We start from the raw sequence: 17,145 nt of genomic DNA, 5'->3' as shown, positions 1-17,145 counted from the left end.
AGACCCCGCTCAAGAGAGTGTGTACCGCGCTGAGATTGAGAAGCTAATCACAGCGGGACACGTAACAAAGATTGACATTAAAGAGGCCGATCAGACGACCGAATCATGGTACGTGCCGCATCACAAGGTCCATCACAACGGCAAGGATCGCATTGTGTTTAACTGCAGCTACCAGATCGGATCCCAAAATCTGAATAAAGAGCTCTTGCCCGGCCCCACACTCGGCCCCTCCCTACTAGGCGTGCTACTGCGCTTCCGCCAGGACAAGGTGGCTATCAGCGGGGATATCAAAGGGATGTTCTTGCAGGTGAGACTAGTAGAGGAGGACAAGCCCCTGCTGCGGTTCCTATGGAGAGAGAGGATCGGAGATGAGAACCCAGCCATCTACCAGTGGGAAGTACTCCCCTTCGGAACCACATGCAGCCCGTGCTGTGCTACATTTGCACTACAGAAACACGTCGCAGAGGACCCAACAGCAGATGAAGAGGTCCAACACAGTGTGAAGAACAGTTTCTACGTGGACAACTGTTTACAAAGCGTTTCGACTCAAGAAGAAGCCGAGGCTCTCCTAATCAAGTTACGCGCCTCCCTGATCAAAGGCGGCTTTGATCTCAGGCAGTGGGCCAGCAGTGACCCGCACGTATTGCGCAGCCTCTCCCCCGCGGACAAGGCTGCCAGCAGCGAGACCTGGATGGCGACCATCCCAGGAGAAGCCCAAGAAATGACACTAGGACTAGTCTGGCGCTTCAAAACAGACTCGCTCCACTATAGACACAAACCCTTGGCTCCAGAGCAGGGAAGGTCGACGGCGATACCGACCACCAGACGGAGTGTGTACAGAACACTCGCCAGACAATATGACCCGTTGGGATGTATTCTACCTTACACCACCAGGGCAAAGATGATTGTACGAGCACTATGGGACAAGGACCAGGGCTGGGACGACCCAATACCCGCACACCTTGCCTCAACATGGAGAGAGTGGGAGACGGAACTCCGCTCACTCCCAGGCGTCAATATACGCCGCAGCTACTTCCCATCCACAGTGAGGCCAGAGACATGCGAGATTGATCTACACGTCTTCAGCGACGCCTCCGAAGTAGCCTATGGATCGGTGGCCTACTTGCGTGCCCAAGAGAAGGGAGGAAAGATACACACTGCTTTCATCCTGGCCCGCTCAAGAATAGCCCCACGTAAGCAACAATCTATCCCACGTCTAGAGCTCTGCGCAGCCCTAGCAGGAGCGCATCTAGCCACGTTAATCCAACGTGAACTCACCATTCCGGTGCACAGAACAATCTTGTGGTCAGATTCCACGACAGTACTCACATGGATCAAGTCTGATTCATGCAGATACAAAGTCTTCGTGGGAGTCAGAGTCACCGAGATTCAAGAGTTAACAGAAGCAGCGAGCTGGCGGTATGTGGACACCAAACACAACCCAGCTGACGTCATCACCCGGGGAATGTCTCTGGATGACCTTACCCGTCGCAACATCTACAGTGACGGACCAGAATTCCTCAAGCTCCCGGAAGGAGAGTGGCCTACGCCCACCCCACGGGAAGCAAGTAACGAGGAGGCTGAGAACAAGAAACCTATGTTCTGTGGACTGAGCACAGTCGCCTCCACAGACCCCAACATAGATGACTGCATTACCCTAAAGAGTGCGCAGCAGAGGACATTCCTGTGGCACCACCCAGAGATTCAGTCCACCACTGACATGTCAGCAGCTGACTACGAAGAAGCAGAACCAGAGAGACTCGTTCCCCGATGAGCTAGACTGTCTACAGGGAGGAAACCCCGTCCCATCAGACAGCAGACTGCTCCACCTGGCACCAGAGAGTGACGCCCATAATCTCATCAGAGTGGGTGGTCGCCTGCGGAGAGCCCCCGATCTACCGGATGATATTAAGTACCCGATCGTCTTGAACAGCCGACACAAGGTCACAGAGCTGATCATAAAGAAATACGACGAGGATGTACACCACGCAGGAGCAGAGAGAGTCTTCGCGGAGATCAGACGTCGTTATTGGATACTGCAAGGGAGAGAAGCAGTGCGGCGCTTCCAGCGAACCTGTCTAGACTGCCGTAAGTGGCGCGCGCAGCCCAGCATACCACGGATGGCTGACATACCTCCCTGTCGCCTCCGACTCGGCGACAAGCCATTCCACTCCACAGGCATGGACTGCTTTGGCCCGTTGTATATAAAGAGAGGAAGAGGAACCGAGAAGCGGTGGGGTATTGTATTCAAATGCATGACCACCAGAGCGATACATATCGAGCTCCTTCCGACCATGAGCACAGACTCATTCCTTATGGCCTTCCGAAGATTCACATCACGGAAAGGAAAACCGTCTACATTGTTGTCTGATCACGGGACCAACTTCAAAGGCGGAGAAAGAGAGCTGAGAGAGAGCTTCCAAGCTATGGGCCCAGAACTTAAGACCCACCTCGCTCCATCCCAGATTGACTTCCAGTTTAATCCCCCGAACGCACCCCACTTCGGTGGAACCTGGGAACGAGAAGTACGTTCTATAAAGACAGCCCTGTACGCCGTGCTTGGGGCCCAGACTGTGGCGGAGGAAGTCCTAATGACAGTCCTCACGGAGATCGAGGGAGTACTGAACTCAAAGCCCCTCGGTTACGTCTCCAGTGATGTAGCAGATGTCGACCCAGTCACCCCCAACACACTCTTAATGGGGCGGCTGGACCCCGCGCTACCCCAGACAATGTACAGGCCTGAAGAAGCGAACGGCCGAAGAATGTGGAGGTACAGTCAAGTACTAGCTGACAAGTTTTGGAGCAGCTTCCTACTCCACTACCTACCGTCTCTACAGACCCGCCAGAAGTGGGTAAAAGAGAGAGACAATTTGACAGAAGGAACAGTCGTCATGATTATCGACCAGTCACTACCCAGAGCTATGTGGCCGGCTGGCCGCGTAAGCAAAGTGATCACCGGTGCCGATGGCAAGGTCCGAGCAGCTGAAGTACTCGTCCAAGGGCGCACTTACACACGACCCGTGGCGAGGCTCATAGAACTGCCCCGACTCCCAGATACTATCGATGATGACCATGACCCCATGACTTTGTGAGTTGACTGACCCTTACAGCGGACCTTGAGTGGTAGACAGTGCGGTTAATCTGTCTCTGCTTAGCTAATTAGGTGGGACTAATTAGGGGGCGGCTGTTGTGAAGGATCAGATTAAACCGAATATATATATTTATTTATATATATATATTTAAATAGTGTTTGTATATCGTTTGATATCCCCTGTATATTCCTTGTACAATATGCACTGAATATCCCTTTAGTCTACTAAACAGCCCATAATAGTTTCATTCTACCATTGGACGAGAACCTGGCGCCAGGTTGCCATACCCCTAGGTTCAAGTTCAATCGTGCCGCCCAACATGTCGTGGCAAGCCCCGGTTCCGCGTAGGAATACGTCTGGCGAAATACGAATGGTACTATTTGTTCATAGCGCATATATATATGGCGCAAGTAAAGTAGAACTTTTTAGTCCAGTTCTTTACCCTCCAACAGAGTGACAGACGCGAAGCCTCACCCACGACGCACGTGTGGTGTAGTAAGGCCTACTTGGCCTCAGAATAGGCATTGAGATATCGTGTGGATTAATAGTTGAATAGTCATAGTTTGGCACTATACCGTCGAGTTGGATGTATTCTATTAAGCTAATAATAGTCTATTTATGTATGGTGCATCGTTCGGTTAGAGTTCTAAAGTTATCAGTACCCCCATCGTTCCTGACGTTATCTGGACGCTTAACCAGGCTGGGCAGACCCCTAGTGGTGCTTGCATCCGAGGAGCTCCGGGCCAGGGCGACTGGACCTGTATATTGGATTACTCTACCCGGACGATGGCGAGCCTTCCACGGCTTGGATTATGCTTTGGGTGCTTTGATTATTCCATGGATAACGGCCAACACTGCGGAGTGTTGGAACTACCCCCCGGAGAAGACTCCAGGTGAGACGGCGCTCTACACCAGTGAGGTCGCCTCACGTCTCTCCGTTGTGGACCGGCAGCTACCGTCCACCAGAGGGTCCAGCTGTATTCGTCTGCGGACCGAGGTTCTGTGGGCACCGTGTTCAAGACTTTGAATTCTCCCAAGAAATCGTCGGCCAGATGGGATACCGCCAGCGGCTTCTCTAACCCCCCCCTCCTACTGTCTTACAACCAGCGGGACCCCCCCCCCCTTAGTGTATCCAGCTATAATCATCTAAGTATCATCGCTATAGTTTCCTAAATATCCAGGTTGTATACTTACTCCCTGCGTAACCAGAGATTGGACATTCAATGTTGATTTACCTACGAATACTCATTTGCCATACAAGTGCATATTTCAAATCATAAGTGTAAACAAGTGAACGTTGTATATACCCTTTGCTATATTAAATATTCGATTTGTACATTTGTGTGGATTTCGTTTCATCAGGTGGGAAAGTGTTCATCATACTTATATCATGTACTGGATGGCCAGAAGTTAAAGTACAAGAGGTAGTGGTATTAAATACCATATCTAACAATACAGTCAGGGAATTGTACCCCTCAGTTACAGACAGTGTACTGACAATAATTTGCATTAAACAAATGGATGGGTGCACCAGATTTAGCAAGAAAGCTATCATTTACATCTATAGTCCTATGTACTGTAATGTTACATAGCTGTTTAAGTTTATTTCGTTTATAAAGGGCAGTGTACTGACAACATTTGCATTAAACAAATGGATGGGTGCACCAGATTTAGCAAGAAGCTATTATTTCCATCTATAGTATATGTACTGTAACGTTACATAGCTACCTAATCACAATAGTGTCAGTGATTAGCCTCGCCCTCTAGCTGTATCTATTGTGATCACCAGGGATCATCGTTAGAGAGCAGTGTGTTTTGGGAAGCACAGTGTTCCTGACATGGCTTTTGGAGAGTGATCTTCGCACATATTTTTGCGGGTCCAGTCCACGGTACGTTGACAGAATTGGCAAAACACCTTATCGCCGGAGGCATAAAAGTCATTAGGATACTGCTCTGCTCTGAATTTAGGGCTTATTGTGGAATTTCTTAGCTTATTGACGACGTTAACACAGAAGCAGTCAGACGCTTGGCCACTGCTGCGTGTTGTGTGTAACACGCTGTAGCGTCCCCAATCATGTTTGCTTTGCACCAAACGTTCCATCTCCTCCCGCAAAACGGAATTTCAGTCCAGATTAGGCCAAATTCTGCAATATTACATGTTTTACAGTTGATTCCATTTTTATTGGTAAATTCTGTGATTCCGTCCGCGATTCCGTGAACGCGGATTTCATATGGCTCAATCAGGAGGCTCCCGCACCACACGTCCAGCGTGTGCGTTGGGTGAGCCTGGTGTTGTATGTGACGACGGAGCAGGTTTCCCTGTATCTACATTTTTTTGTCAGAGTGGGAACCCTAGGCCTAGGAGGTCGCAGCACGGGTTCCCCCAGCCCCGCCCTCGCCAGGCCGGGTATTACGTTGGTGCCTCCCCCGTACGGACTACCAATCCTAGCAGCGGTAGTGAGTCAGGCACGCGTAATTTGGGTGATAGTAATATCACTACAGGGCTACGGTGTGTAGGGGACTCTCACCCTAGACAGTGTGAAGACCACACACCATGCATGTGTAACGGAGGTACCGCATGTCTATCCACAGTCACGAGGGACTTGTATAGTGAAGTGGCTGTGGACGTTAAGCGGTACTGCAAGTAAACTCACTCCCCAGAGGCATCCAGACCCAGTACTTAGAAGTGAATTCACCTCTTGGTACAGTGGTCTGTGATGCCGCCCGCAGCGCGGCAGACCGGGGTTCAACTCCCACTCAGGGCGATCCCTTAACAGGGGTCAAATCGAAACACAATGCAGAGCGAGATCACACCGGTCACACATGTCCAGCCGTAGAGCAGGCCATCCCCAGAAAGTTAATCGCTTTGCAAAAATGACAATGCTCAGCGGGGGAACTACCTCATTCACCAGGAGTGTTGACTGTCGTTCCCCCCGTTTCAGACCGCCCCTTTCTGTCGGGGTCCCCCCTTGGGTGCAATTGCCTCGTTGGTAGAGTCAGGGTGCGAAATCCCGACTCTGCGAGATACCATGCTCGCGCGGTTGGTGAAACCAGGGTTTGCAATGCACAGCGGGAGGGACCGGGCCACCTATCTACGATTCTTAGCGGGCCAGCGCCAGTTGGAAGCGAGGGCGCTTTGCGATTTTTACCACGTATGGCTACAGAAGTGCCATATGTCGGTGTGGATGGAGAGAATGCTGAGAGCGGGGCTTGTGTTACAGTTTACACACCCCCACCCTCCGTTTTTGGGTTTGATACAGACTCTATTGTCAGAGTCCGCGGCAGTGACAGCCCTGGCCGACAAGATCCGATCTCTGTTAGTGAAGCAGGCCATCGTCGTGGTCCCATGGGAGGACACGATGAGTGGCGTTTACACCCGATATTTTCTGGTGCCCAAGAAAACGCGGGGTGTCAGACCCATACTGGACCTGTCCGCGTTCAATCGGTTGATTGTGGCGAGAAGGTTCAGAATGTTGACCGTCAAACACCTGTTATGCGCTGTCAGAGTGGGAGACTGGTTCACCTCCATAGACCTGAAGGATGCGTATTTTCACATCCCGATCTTCCCTCCTCACAGGAAATACCTACACTTCCTGTTTCAGGGAATAGCGTATGAGTACCAGAGGCTGCCGTTCGGCTACTCTCTGGCTCCTCGCACCTTCACCAAGTGCGCTGGGACCTCTGCGTCGTCAGGGAATATGAATTTTATTCTACCTAGACGACATTCTGGTCCTCAGCCGGTCAGAGGAGATCGCCAGGTCTCATACCAGGCAGGTGGTGGAACACCTCACCAGCCTGGGTTTTGCTGTGAACTGGGAGAAGAGTACTCCTCTTCCCAGTCAACAGGTGGAGTACTTGGGCTTAATTCTAAGCTCAAGGTCTATGAGGGCAACCCTCTCAGAGCGGCGGCGAGAGGATATGATCTGTGATCCTGATACTGCATATGATAGTCTGATATTGGAAATAACAGACTCCATCCATAGCACCATTCCCGAGAAGACTGTCATGAGCAGTAAAAATGACCAGAACCCCTGGCTTACAAAGGGCATCTTAACATCCATTAAACACAAAAATAAACTCTACAAACATTATCTTAAGAAGCCTAGTATAAATAATAGAAACAAATACAATCTATATAGAAATAAACTCACTCATCTAATAAGGAAAAGCAAATGTGATCATTAGCAGCCTCCAGGCCCCACAACAGGGGGCAGCGACAGCGACTGCTACCAGACATTGACCTGGGACTTATAGGAACCCAAGGGGGACAAAGTAGACTACCCTGGTACTTTGATTAATGTATACTCAGTAGATAGTAAATTATAACACTACCTCTTGCATACTGCACCTCATGTGACACTGTGAATAATGTGAATATTCCTCAGCTAGTCAGATAGTAAATTATATTGACCATATTGATCAAATTGTTTACACTGCCTGTGTTGTCTTTTACTACCTGTATACTGTGTTGTTTTACTACCTGTACCCCTCCCCCCCTCCCCCCCATGCTGCTATGATGCCTGAATTTCCCCAAGGGGATCAATAAAGGAATATCTTATCTTATCTTATCTTATCTTATACTGATCAGGTAATAGCATCTCAGGGTGATTCAAAAAGGACATGGTCAGTTCTAAATAAAGTACTAAACAGGGACAAAAAAGCATCAGTGCTCCCTGACCCTGCAAACATGTCTCAGCAGGATCTCTCTGATAAATTCAATACCTACTTTGCATCCATTGGTGAAGACCTGGCGAATAAAATTAGCCATCCCGGGGGTGTGTCTTTTAAACAGTATTTATCAGGTAACTATATTAACTCTTTTTTCATGAAACCAACTGACCATGATGAACTATTCAACATTATCATGAAGATGAAGGACACTCGCACAGCCGGTGCTGATGGAATATGCAGCAAAATCTTAATAGCCATAGCCAATATTATAGTCAGACCACTCGCTCACTGTATCAATTTGTCCTTACTACATGGTGTAGTGCCAAAAAACATCAAAATTGGGAGAATAATACCCATATATAAATCAGGTGACAAAAATAGTATTAATAATTACCGTCCAATATCCGTGTTACCAGCTCTATCCAAAGTTTATGAGAGAGTTGTGTACAATAGATTAAGCGAATACACCACCAAGCTAGATACTCACCAATTCACAATACGGCTTCAGGAAAAAGAGAACAACAAACATGGCAATATTAGACCTCATAGAAAAAATACATGATGCCATTGATCAGGGTGATTGTGGGGTGGGCGTTTTCTTGGACTTATCAAAGGCCTTTGACACCATTGACTTCACTATACTACTTGGGAAACTACACCATTATGGCATAAGGGGTCTGGCTCTCAACTGGTTCAGTAGCTATTTACATGGTAGGCAACAGTACGTCGATATAAAAAATCACAAATCAATAAAAATGGACATCAAATATGGGGTCCCCCAGGGGTCAATTCTAGGGCCTTTACTATTTATTCTCTATATAAATGACTTTGTCAACTCATCTGAACTTCTGCACAAAGTAATATTCGCTGATGACACTAATTTGTTTCTGTCACATAAAAATCCACTCGAGCTACAAGATCTACTCAACACAGAACTACAAAAAGTGGACACCTGGTTTAAATGCAACAAATTATCACTAAATCTCAGCAAAACAAACTTCATTGTCTTCCACTCCAATTGGATGCGCACACATCACATGTGCATAAAAATAAATGGAAAGGAGCTGTCAAGAGTGGTGTCCACAAAATTCCTGGGGGTCATCATCGATGAGTCACTCAACTTCAAATGCCACATAAAATATCTACAAACAAAACTGTCCAAATATGTTGGCTTATTCTGCAAAATACGTCATTTTCTTCCCTTGCCTGCCCTTCTCACTTTATACAAAACCATGTATGAACCCCTCATTAATTACTGTAATGTCATATGGTGCAACACATACCCCAGCCATCTCAAGAAACTAGAAAGCTTACAAAAGAGGGTACTACGAGTGCTGTCATGGTCCGGGTTTAGAGCGCCCTCAAAGCCTCTGTTCCATCGCTTTGGTCTCCTGAGGCTCGCTGAATTTAAAGGGGAACTATCTTATAAATGGCCTTTTTGAGTGTTTAGCATTGTTTCCTAGCTATGTGAACTTATATTAATATGATCTATGTCTCAAAATTCTCATATTGGCGCATTCTTCCAATTCTCCTCTCACAATATTCACCCTCACTGAACTGAGTCATTTGAAAATGTGCGCGATATGTGATGTCAGAGAGACACCGCTGCATGTTAATGTTCAGGCGACGACGCCGCTGCGCAGTGGTTTAGGAGCCCAGGCTCAAAACGGCTCGAGATCTTGAGGTAGAAAAATGCTGTTTTTGAGGACTTGATTAGAAATACAAAACAATGAATAAAAAAAATATATATATTACAGAGGTGTTCCATAGACTCACAGGAATTGTGTAAAAGTGCCCAAATAGTGAAAGAAATAGTAAAATAGTTCCCCTTTAACATTCATCAAAACGCATCAATTATGTATCAAGTTGTCAACAACATGAATCACAGACTGTCTGAGCTTGTCCCAGTCTGCCAACCACTGCACATCCACAACACAAGAAATAAACATCTTATATTTGGCAAGAGGAGAAGGCTAAATTGTGCTAGCCTAAGCATAGCATGCAGGGGTCCACAGATCTGGAACAAGATTGACGAAAATCTAAAAATGACTAAAACCTTTAAAACCTTTAAAAAATCACTGAAAGAGGAACTGCTTAATTCATATCTCTCATTAAAATTATAACTTAGGAATACAATTGTCTGTATTATGTATCTCTGTTATATGTCAGTTAGTAGGTAGGTGTGTAAACCTACCCACGCTGTAATTGTTTTGTTTTGTTTTGTTTTTTGTTTATTGTTTTGTTGTTTGTATCTGTGTTCAGGCTCCCTCCAAAAGCTTTAAATAGCTTCTTGGGAGACCTGGCACATGCACACAATTTGCGACATTGTTATCACATGAGGATACTCACATGTAATGTATTGTGTGTGTGTGTAAATAAATTCATTCATTCATTCATTCATTCATTCATTCATTCATTCATTCATTCATTCATTCATTCATTCATTCATTCATTCATTCATTCATTCATATTCTCGGCGCGCTCGGGAGGTTCCGCCATGGCAGGACGGTTACGGCGCTGTCCGTGATGCGCCTGCTCGGTATGATGGCATCTGCTCACTCTGTGGTCCCGCTTGGCCTCCTCTTCATGAGGAGGATACAGAGGTGGTTTTTCAGTATGAAAATAGACCCTGTGAGAGGCAAGTGGAAGCGGCTGAAGGTCAATTGAAGGCAGTGCTTCTAGTCCTCAAACAGCTCGGCCCAGGGTGGTCGGGTGGCGTAGCGGAGATTGCGCTCGTCACCAATGCAAGAGGCTGCGGTCTCGACTCCCAGAGTCAGCATTGCCCTGCGGCTTGTGCTGATCATCATACTAACACGTTTGGCTGAGTTAGGGGGAAGGAAGTCGTGGGTGGTAATCTGGCATTGTGGACAGAAGGTCAGGTCTGGGTGCCTGTTCAGCAAAAGGCAGGAAATGGTGAAGGCAGCGTGACCTTCCACGCGTTACGCTTCACCAATGAGAGTCCTCGCTGCCAGGTGGAAAGAGAGTCACTGGCTGTCTCCAGATGTGTCGGAGGAAGCATGTGGTGGACTTCAGGGTTCCCTTGTACCGACCAGTAGGAGGAACATGCGCACAACAACCAGGTAGGGGAGGGGGGAATTGGCATAACGACTAAAATTGGGGAAAAAAATTGAAAAATCAGGCGGAGAAAAAGAGGATAAAAAAAAAACAGCTTGGCCATCATGTGGTGGGCGAGCATGTTCTGATCAGGACGGACAGCACGGCGTCAGCGTCGTATATCAACAGACAGGGAGGAGTACACTCCCCCCATCTCCACCGGGCGGCGGTCGAACTCTGGCTATGGGCGTCTCACAATCTGCACAGCCTGAGGGCTCTCCACATCCCCGGCAGGGAGAATGTGGGTGCAGACTTGATGTCACGCGGCGGTCCCCACCCAGACGAGTGGGGACAACGTCCAGACATAGTCAGACAGATCTGGAACCGATTCGGGGAGGCCGCGTGGACCTGTTTGCAAGCAGTCAGTCCTACCAGTGCCCCTTGTGGTTCTCGGTCAGTCGGAAGGACAACCCCTCTCGGGGAGTGGATGCCTTCTCGATGTACCCGTGGCCACCCGGGATTCTGTATGCGTTCCCCCCATACACCTGATAGCTCAGCTGTTGGAGCGGGTACGTCAGGAGCGCAGGACTTTGATCTTGGTTGCGCCGGGCCCCGGGGCACAGCTGTGTGGTTCCCGGCCCTGATTCAACTCTTGGTGGCCCCGCCGTAGCCTGTTCCGTGGTCGCCGCAGGCCCTCTCTCAGGCACACGGCACACTGTTTCTGCCTCCTGTTCTGGGGCAGCCTCTAATGGCTTGGCTGTATTGATAGTTTTAATTAATTGATCTGATGTCAGTAGATCATGTATCAGAAACATTGTACACTGGTCTCTGTCTCTATGTAGACACAGGGCCCCGTGAAACAGTACTGGACACAGATGCAAGATCATGTATCAGAAACATTGTACACTGGTCTCTGTCTCTATGTAGACACAGGGCCCCGTGAAACAGTACTGGACACAGATGCAAGATCATGTATCAGAAACATGCAAAAACCCACACACACACCAGCACACACACACACACACACACACACAAGCACACACCACACAGACATTCATGCATACACACAGAAAAGACATACACACACCCCCCCCCCCTTTTTGGGAGAGTGTCAGTTATACATGCAAACTCATGTCTCTCACTCTAGCACACACACACACACCGACACACACACACTCACACACACACCAACACACATGCACACACACAAATTATATGCCGTTGAGGGCCATTCTGATAAAGAGAGCGGAGGAATATTGAAAACAGCCCCTCCTTCTACTCTACGTCCCGCTTAAAATCCTTTGTCCTCAAGGTATGACGCGACAATAATCAATCATCAAGTCAGAAAAGAGGTTGGTCTAGGTATTACTGTATAAAAGTGTGTGGCTATCTGTTGTCAAGGACCAGTCTGCGGTTGTACTCAAGCAAGTGGTCCGGATTGAGAGCTATCCTTCCTGTGTTCTCCGTGTACTTTGAGATAAAAAACCTTGCAGACATCTGACTCCAGACTCAACTTGTGTCTCACCGCTTCATTCAATAAAAGAACTTAGGTTACATTATCGAGGAGGCCAGTGACAGTATTTCCTTTCAAATGGGGGCTCGTCCGGGATTGGATTGATCGCGGTGAACCAGTTGTCGTCTGGAGTCCCAAACAAGGTGTCTCGTCGTCAGTGACAAAACAAGCGCTAAAAAATTGAAAAGGTGAGCAGACCACCTATTTAACTGAATTCCTGCACATTGAAAACTCTAAATTTATGATTTGTTCTGAATATTGGTATATGTGAGAGCACAGGAATGATGGATCTATAATCTGTATTTTTTTCTCTCCTCTCTGCAAATCATCCTGGAGAGACTGACAAGGTGTGACGGCTGAAGGACAGCCGCCCAGGTCAAAGCGGATGCCGGTGCTTTTTCTTCAAATGACAAAACGGTAGGCAAAATTCCAGCCTTTAAAAATAACTACAAATTGGCAAAATTCCAAATTTAGAATTATTTTGTCATTTTGATAAGAAAAAGTACCTGCGTCTGCTGACATCTGTGAGGCCCTAAGGTCTGTCCAATAGGGTTAAAGTCCCACCGGAGGTTAAAGGCCTATAAATCTATTCTTCCAAATAGGGTTAAATTCCCACCGGAGGTTAAAGGCCTATAAATCTATTCTTCCAAATAGGGTTAAAGTCCCACCGGAGGTTAAAGGCCTATAAATCTACTCTTCCAAATAGGGTTAAAGTCCCACCGGAGGTTAAAGGCCTATAAATCTATTCTTCCAAATAGGGTTAAAGTCCCACCGGAGGTTAAAGGCCTATAAATCTATTCTTCCAAATAGGGTTAAAGTCCCACCGGAGGTTAAAGGCCTATAAATCTATTCTTCCAAATAGGGTTAAAGTCCCACCGGAGGTTAAAGGCCTATAAATATATTCTTCCAAATAGGGTTAAAGTCCCACCGGAGGTTAAAGGCCTATAAATTGATTGTGCTGGTTTTGTTTGTCTTTTCTCCCCCATACATTTCAATTGTGTGTGGATGTGGAGGAAAAAAGGCATAAGGATATATGTATTTGGGTGGCATGTTATTGAATCTTAACAGAAAAGCTTAGATGTAATACGAATTGGTGCTGTATTCTTCAACAGGGCCCGCCCATTAAAGGGTAGAAGATTGGCTCGTTATTACAGCAACGATTTGAACGACATACAGGCTTTTGAGATTAATATCCACGGACGGGGTTGGGACATTAGGGGATAGTGAATAGGCATTTGTATTGAATCCCAGGTTTAGCTGGAGCAAGTGAAGAAAACATCTTTAGCATAGTTGAACGGACCCCCAAAGTGGAGGGACACGTTACTTAAATAGGTTGGATAACTACGTTGTACTAGTTCACTGGGTCAAGCGATTGGAGTTTGTGTTAATCTGTGTGGTTAGGGTGACTTTCTCCCCCCTCTGCCTCTCTCTATAACTCTCTTCCTCACACTATCTTGTGTTTTTTTTTCTCCGTCTCCTCCTCCTCCTACTTCCCCCCCCTCTGCCTCTCTCTATAACTCTCTTCCCCACACTCAGGCTTCCTCCTTCTCTCTCTCTATCTCTCTCTTTCTGTACCCCAGCGCATCTAAATACACACACATTACGCATAAGGAAGCCTACAGTCTAGCGGGATTGTTCGGATCTTGAGGTTTAGAACGTCTCTGTGTATGGGTGTCCTGTTTTCTGTGTCATAAAAAAATCTCGAGGTGGAACTCATTCGGATTAATGTGTCGATATGTGTTACGGCCGGCTACCTGAGCTCACATCTCAAAGATTGTAATAATCTGCGGATGATTAGCGTGTGAGAGCTAAACGAGCTTGTGGTTGCTGGTTACGGGCGCAGGATTGACCTTTGACCTGAGAAGTGATACTCGAGATTTAGGTGAAAGGAAGACAGGCCCCTTTGGCAGGCGTTTGACTTCGAGTCAGAATCGTCTCTCTATATTTTGGGCTCTATCACCCAAACACCCCCTGACTCTCTCTCACATTTTTTCTCTCTCTCTCTCTTTTTTTCTCTTAGGTAGCAGGGCACAGGCGCTCGTTGGCTTCTCTGATCAAACTCCCTCATCCTCTCACATTCCTTCTTTCTCTCTTACACTTCCTCTCTCTCACAGTTACTCTCAATAAACTCTTTCTCTCTTTTTTTTTTTCTCTTTCTCTCTCTCTCTATCTCACTCTCTCTCCATCTTTCTCCTCTCTGTTTTTCTCTCTTACCCTTCCTCGCTCTCACACTTACTCTCACTAAACTCTTTCTCTCTCTTTTTTCTCTCTCTCTCTATCTCACTCTCTCTCCATCTTTCTCTCTATCTATATTATCCCTCGCTCTCGTCACCCCTCCTCTCTTTCATTCCCACTCCCTCCGTAGACTTATCTCTCTCGCTGTCTCTCACTCTTCTCTCCCTCTCTCCCTCTCACACTAAATTCACACCTCAAGGTCCCCATTTTCATTACAACATAATCATCATTATTATTTCGTTAGTGCTGCTTGCTGTAAACATTGCGGGACCACACGTCCTCGAAAAACTACAACAACACGGAGCTGTTCCCTAGGTGGTAGTACTGAACTCGAGCCAGCTCTCTCACTCTCTCGTACTCTCTCTCTTCTCCCGCTCTCACAGGACCCATTCAGAGTGTCTCGTCTCCTCCCCCACTTGCATGCTCTCTCGCTCCCTTTCTCTCGCTCTCTCTCGTTTTCTCTCTCTCCTTCTCTTTCTCACTCTCTCTCTCGTTCCTTCTCTCTCTCCCCACTCTCTCTCTCTCTCTCTTTTGCTCACGCACCCCGGACACTTTTCTTCACACGCTCTCTCTCTGACTCTCCCATTTTTCTCACACTAGCTTTTTCCCTCTCTCTCTGTCTTTTTCTCTGTCTCTCTCTCTGACTCTCTCTGTTTTTCTTTCTTACTCTTCCTCTCTCTCACACATTTACTCTCACTAAACTTTTTCTTGCTCTTTTGCCCTCTCGTTCTCTATCCCCATTCTCTCTTTCCATCTCTCTCTCCATCTATCCCTCGCTCTCTTGTCTCTCTCCCCCCCTTCCTCTTTAATTTTCTCACTCTCTCCGCAAACTTAGCATAAAGGTTGTAATAAAATGACGGAACGCATTATACAAAAGTGGAGGTCGTGTGAGCCGGGTAGCGTCGGACAAGTATTAGTAGATACACATTCACGTTGGCTGGGTAAAGTGGCCGACAAAGAAAGAGACAAAGCCAGTACAAGATTTGTAGAATGGGCGGAACGGGTCCAAAAGGTCGGAGGGTTTGGACAATGGACGGAGAAGGTGCCGGTAAAAGGGAAGCTTGGCACATGTGCAGGCCAAGCAGCCACAAGAGTAGCTAATGCGAACGCTGTTTTGCAAGGGACGAAAACCTACGGTTTCAAAGCAAAGTCTAAAGCTAAGCAGGAGCTAGCCCAGGCCGAGTCATTCCTAGCTGACTGCTCCTGTTTTTTGGGAGAGGTTAAACTGACTATGCAGATGGAAGAAAGAGCAGCAGAGAGAGTGATTGATAACCTCATAGCGGCTGAGGCTCCCCCATTCACTCCAACAGCTCCTGTGTTTAGCACGACCAATCCATTCTCTAGTCGACCACCACCATATGCAGATGCACAGGTGCCATTAAACAAATTCCAAATGCCCCTGACAACACCTGAACCAGCATTTATGGGACCTTTAGTTGTGATCAGAGCAGGGCTATTGGATACCGGACCATCCGGTGGCAATAGTGTTAGGGAGGACGATACCCTACGATACCTGGCAGAAGTGGCGGAACATAGTAGTAATCTCACGCCCAGTCCATACGCAGGAACAAACCAAGCTGGGCCTGTGGGGTATGTGGTAGGCACCCAGACCTCGGCACAAGGAACCAACTCAGGTGCCAGCTCAAGTGGCGCAAGTGTCATAGGATCGGGGTATAGGATAGACACCCAGAACTCGGCACTAGGAACCAGTTCAGGCGCCAGCTCAAGTGGCGCAAGTATCAGAGAATCGACCGGGGGGCCCGTGGGGTGTGTAGATAACCAAACCTCGGCACCAGGAGCCAGCTTAGGTGCCAGCTCAAGTGACGTAAGTAGCATAGGATTAGCCGAGGTGCAGAACCTTATAACTCAGCTACAATCGGTACTGGTTACGGGCACACCTCAGAATGGACAAACACAGGGGGTACAAGACTGGGTGGGGAGTCACCCCCAACAGTCACCCCCATTGACCTCCACACCAGCAACACGGAGGGACCTGGAACGGGTAGATAGGACTCGGGCCCCACCGACTAGGTATGGTAGTAATGTGTACAATCTGGTGGGACCCGATAGAGCCTATATGATGCCCCTCACACATAGCAAATCGTCCGGTACTGGTAGGGTCACCACGACATTCTCGCCAATGGCACTCCGAGACGTAACACTCATGAAGGAGAGTATGCCGGACATCAATAAGGGTGCAACCATGTTTATCAAGGCATATTTAGACACCATGAACCGGCCATGGGGGATTTTCGTAAAGTGTTCGCTGCGTGTGCCTCTCGGTCTGCCTTAGAGGGGGTAGAAATTATTATGGCCGGCACTTAGGAAGAAATACCCCACAAAACAGAATGTGCGTGAATTGAACAACCTACCAGTGAAACCTGATGAAACCGGGACGGAATACATACTCAGGGTCAGAGACACGTGGTTAGATAGCACCGGGGATTACACTACCCCAACCATGGATAAACTGTTTCGCGGTGCAGTTGAGGGGTCCATGAACAAGAACGTTCAAGCAAAGCTCAGAGGTATTATTGGCATAAATGAGTTCTCTCATGAACTCTGGTCCTCCCATCTAGT

Source organism: Notolepis coatsorum (assembly GCF_963971535.1).
Source record: "Notolepis coatsorum genome assembly, chromosome: 2".
Lineage (NCBI taxonomy): Eukaryota > Metazoa > Chordata > Actinopteri > Aulopiformes > Paralepididae > Notolepis > Notolepis coatsorum.
Note: the sequence above shows the minus strand (reverse complement) of the source record.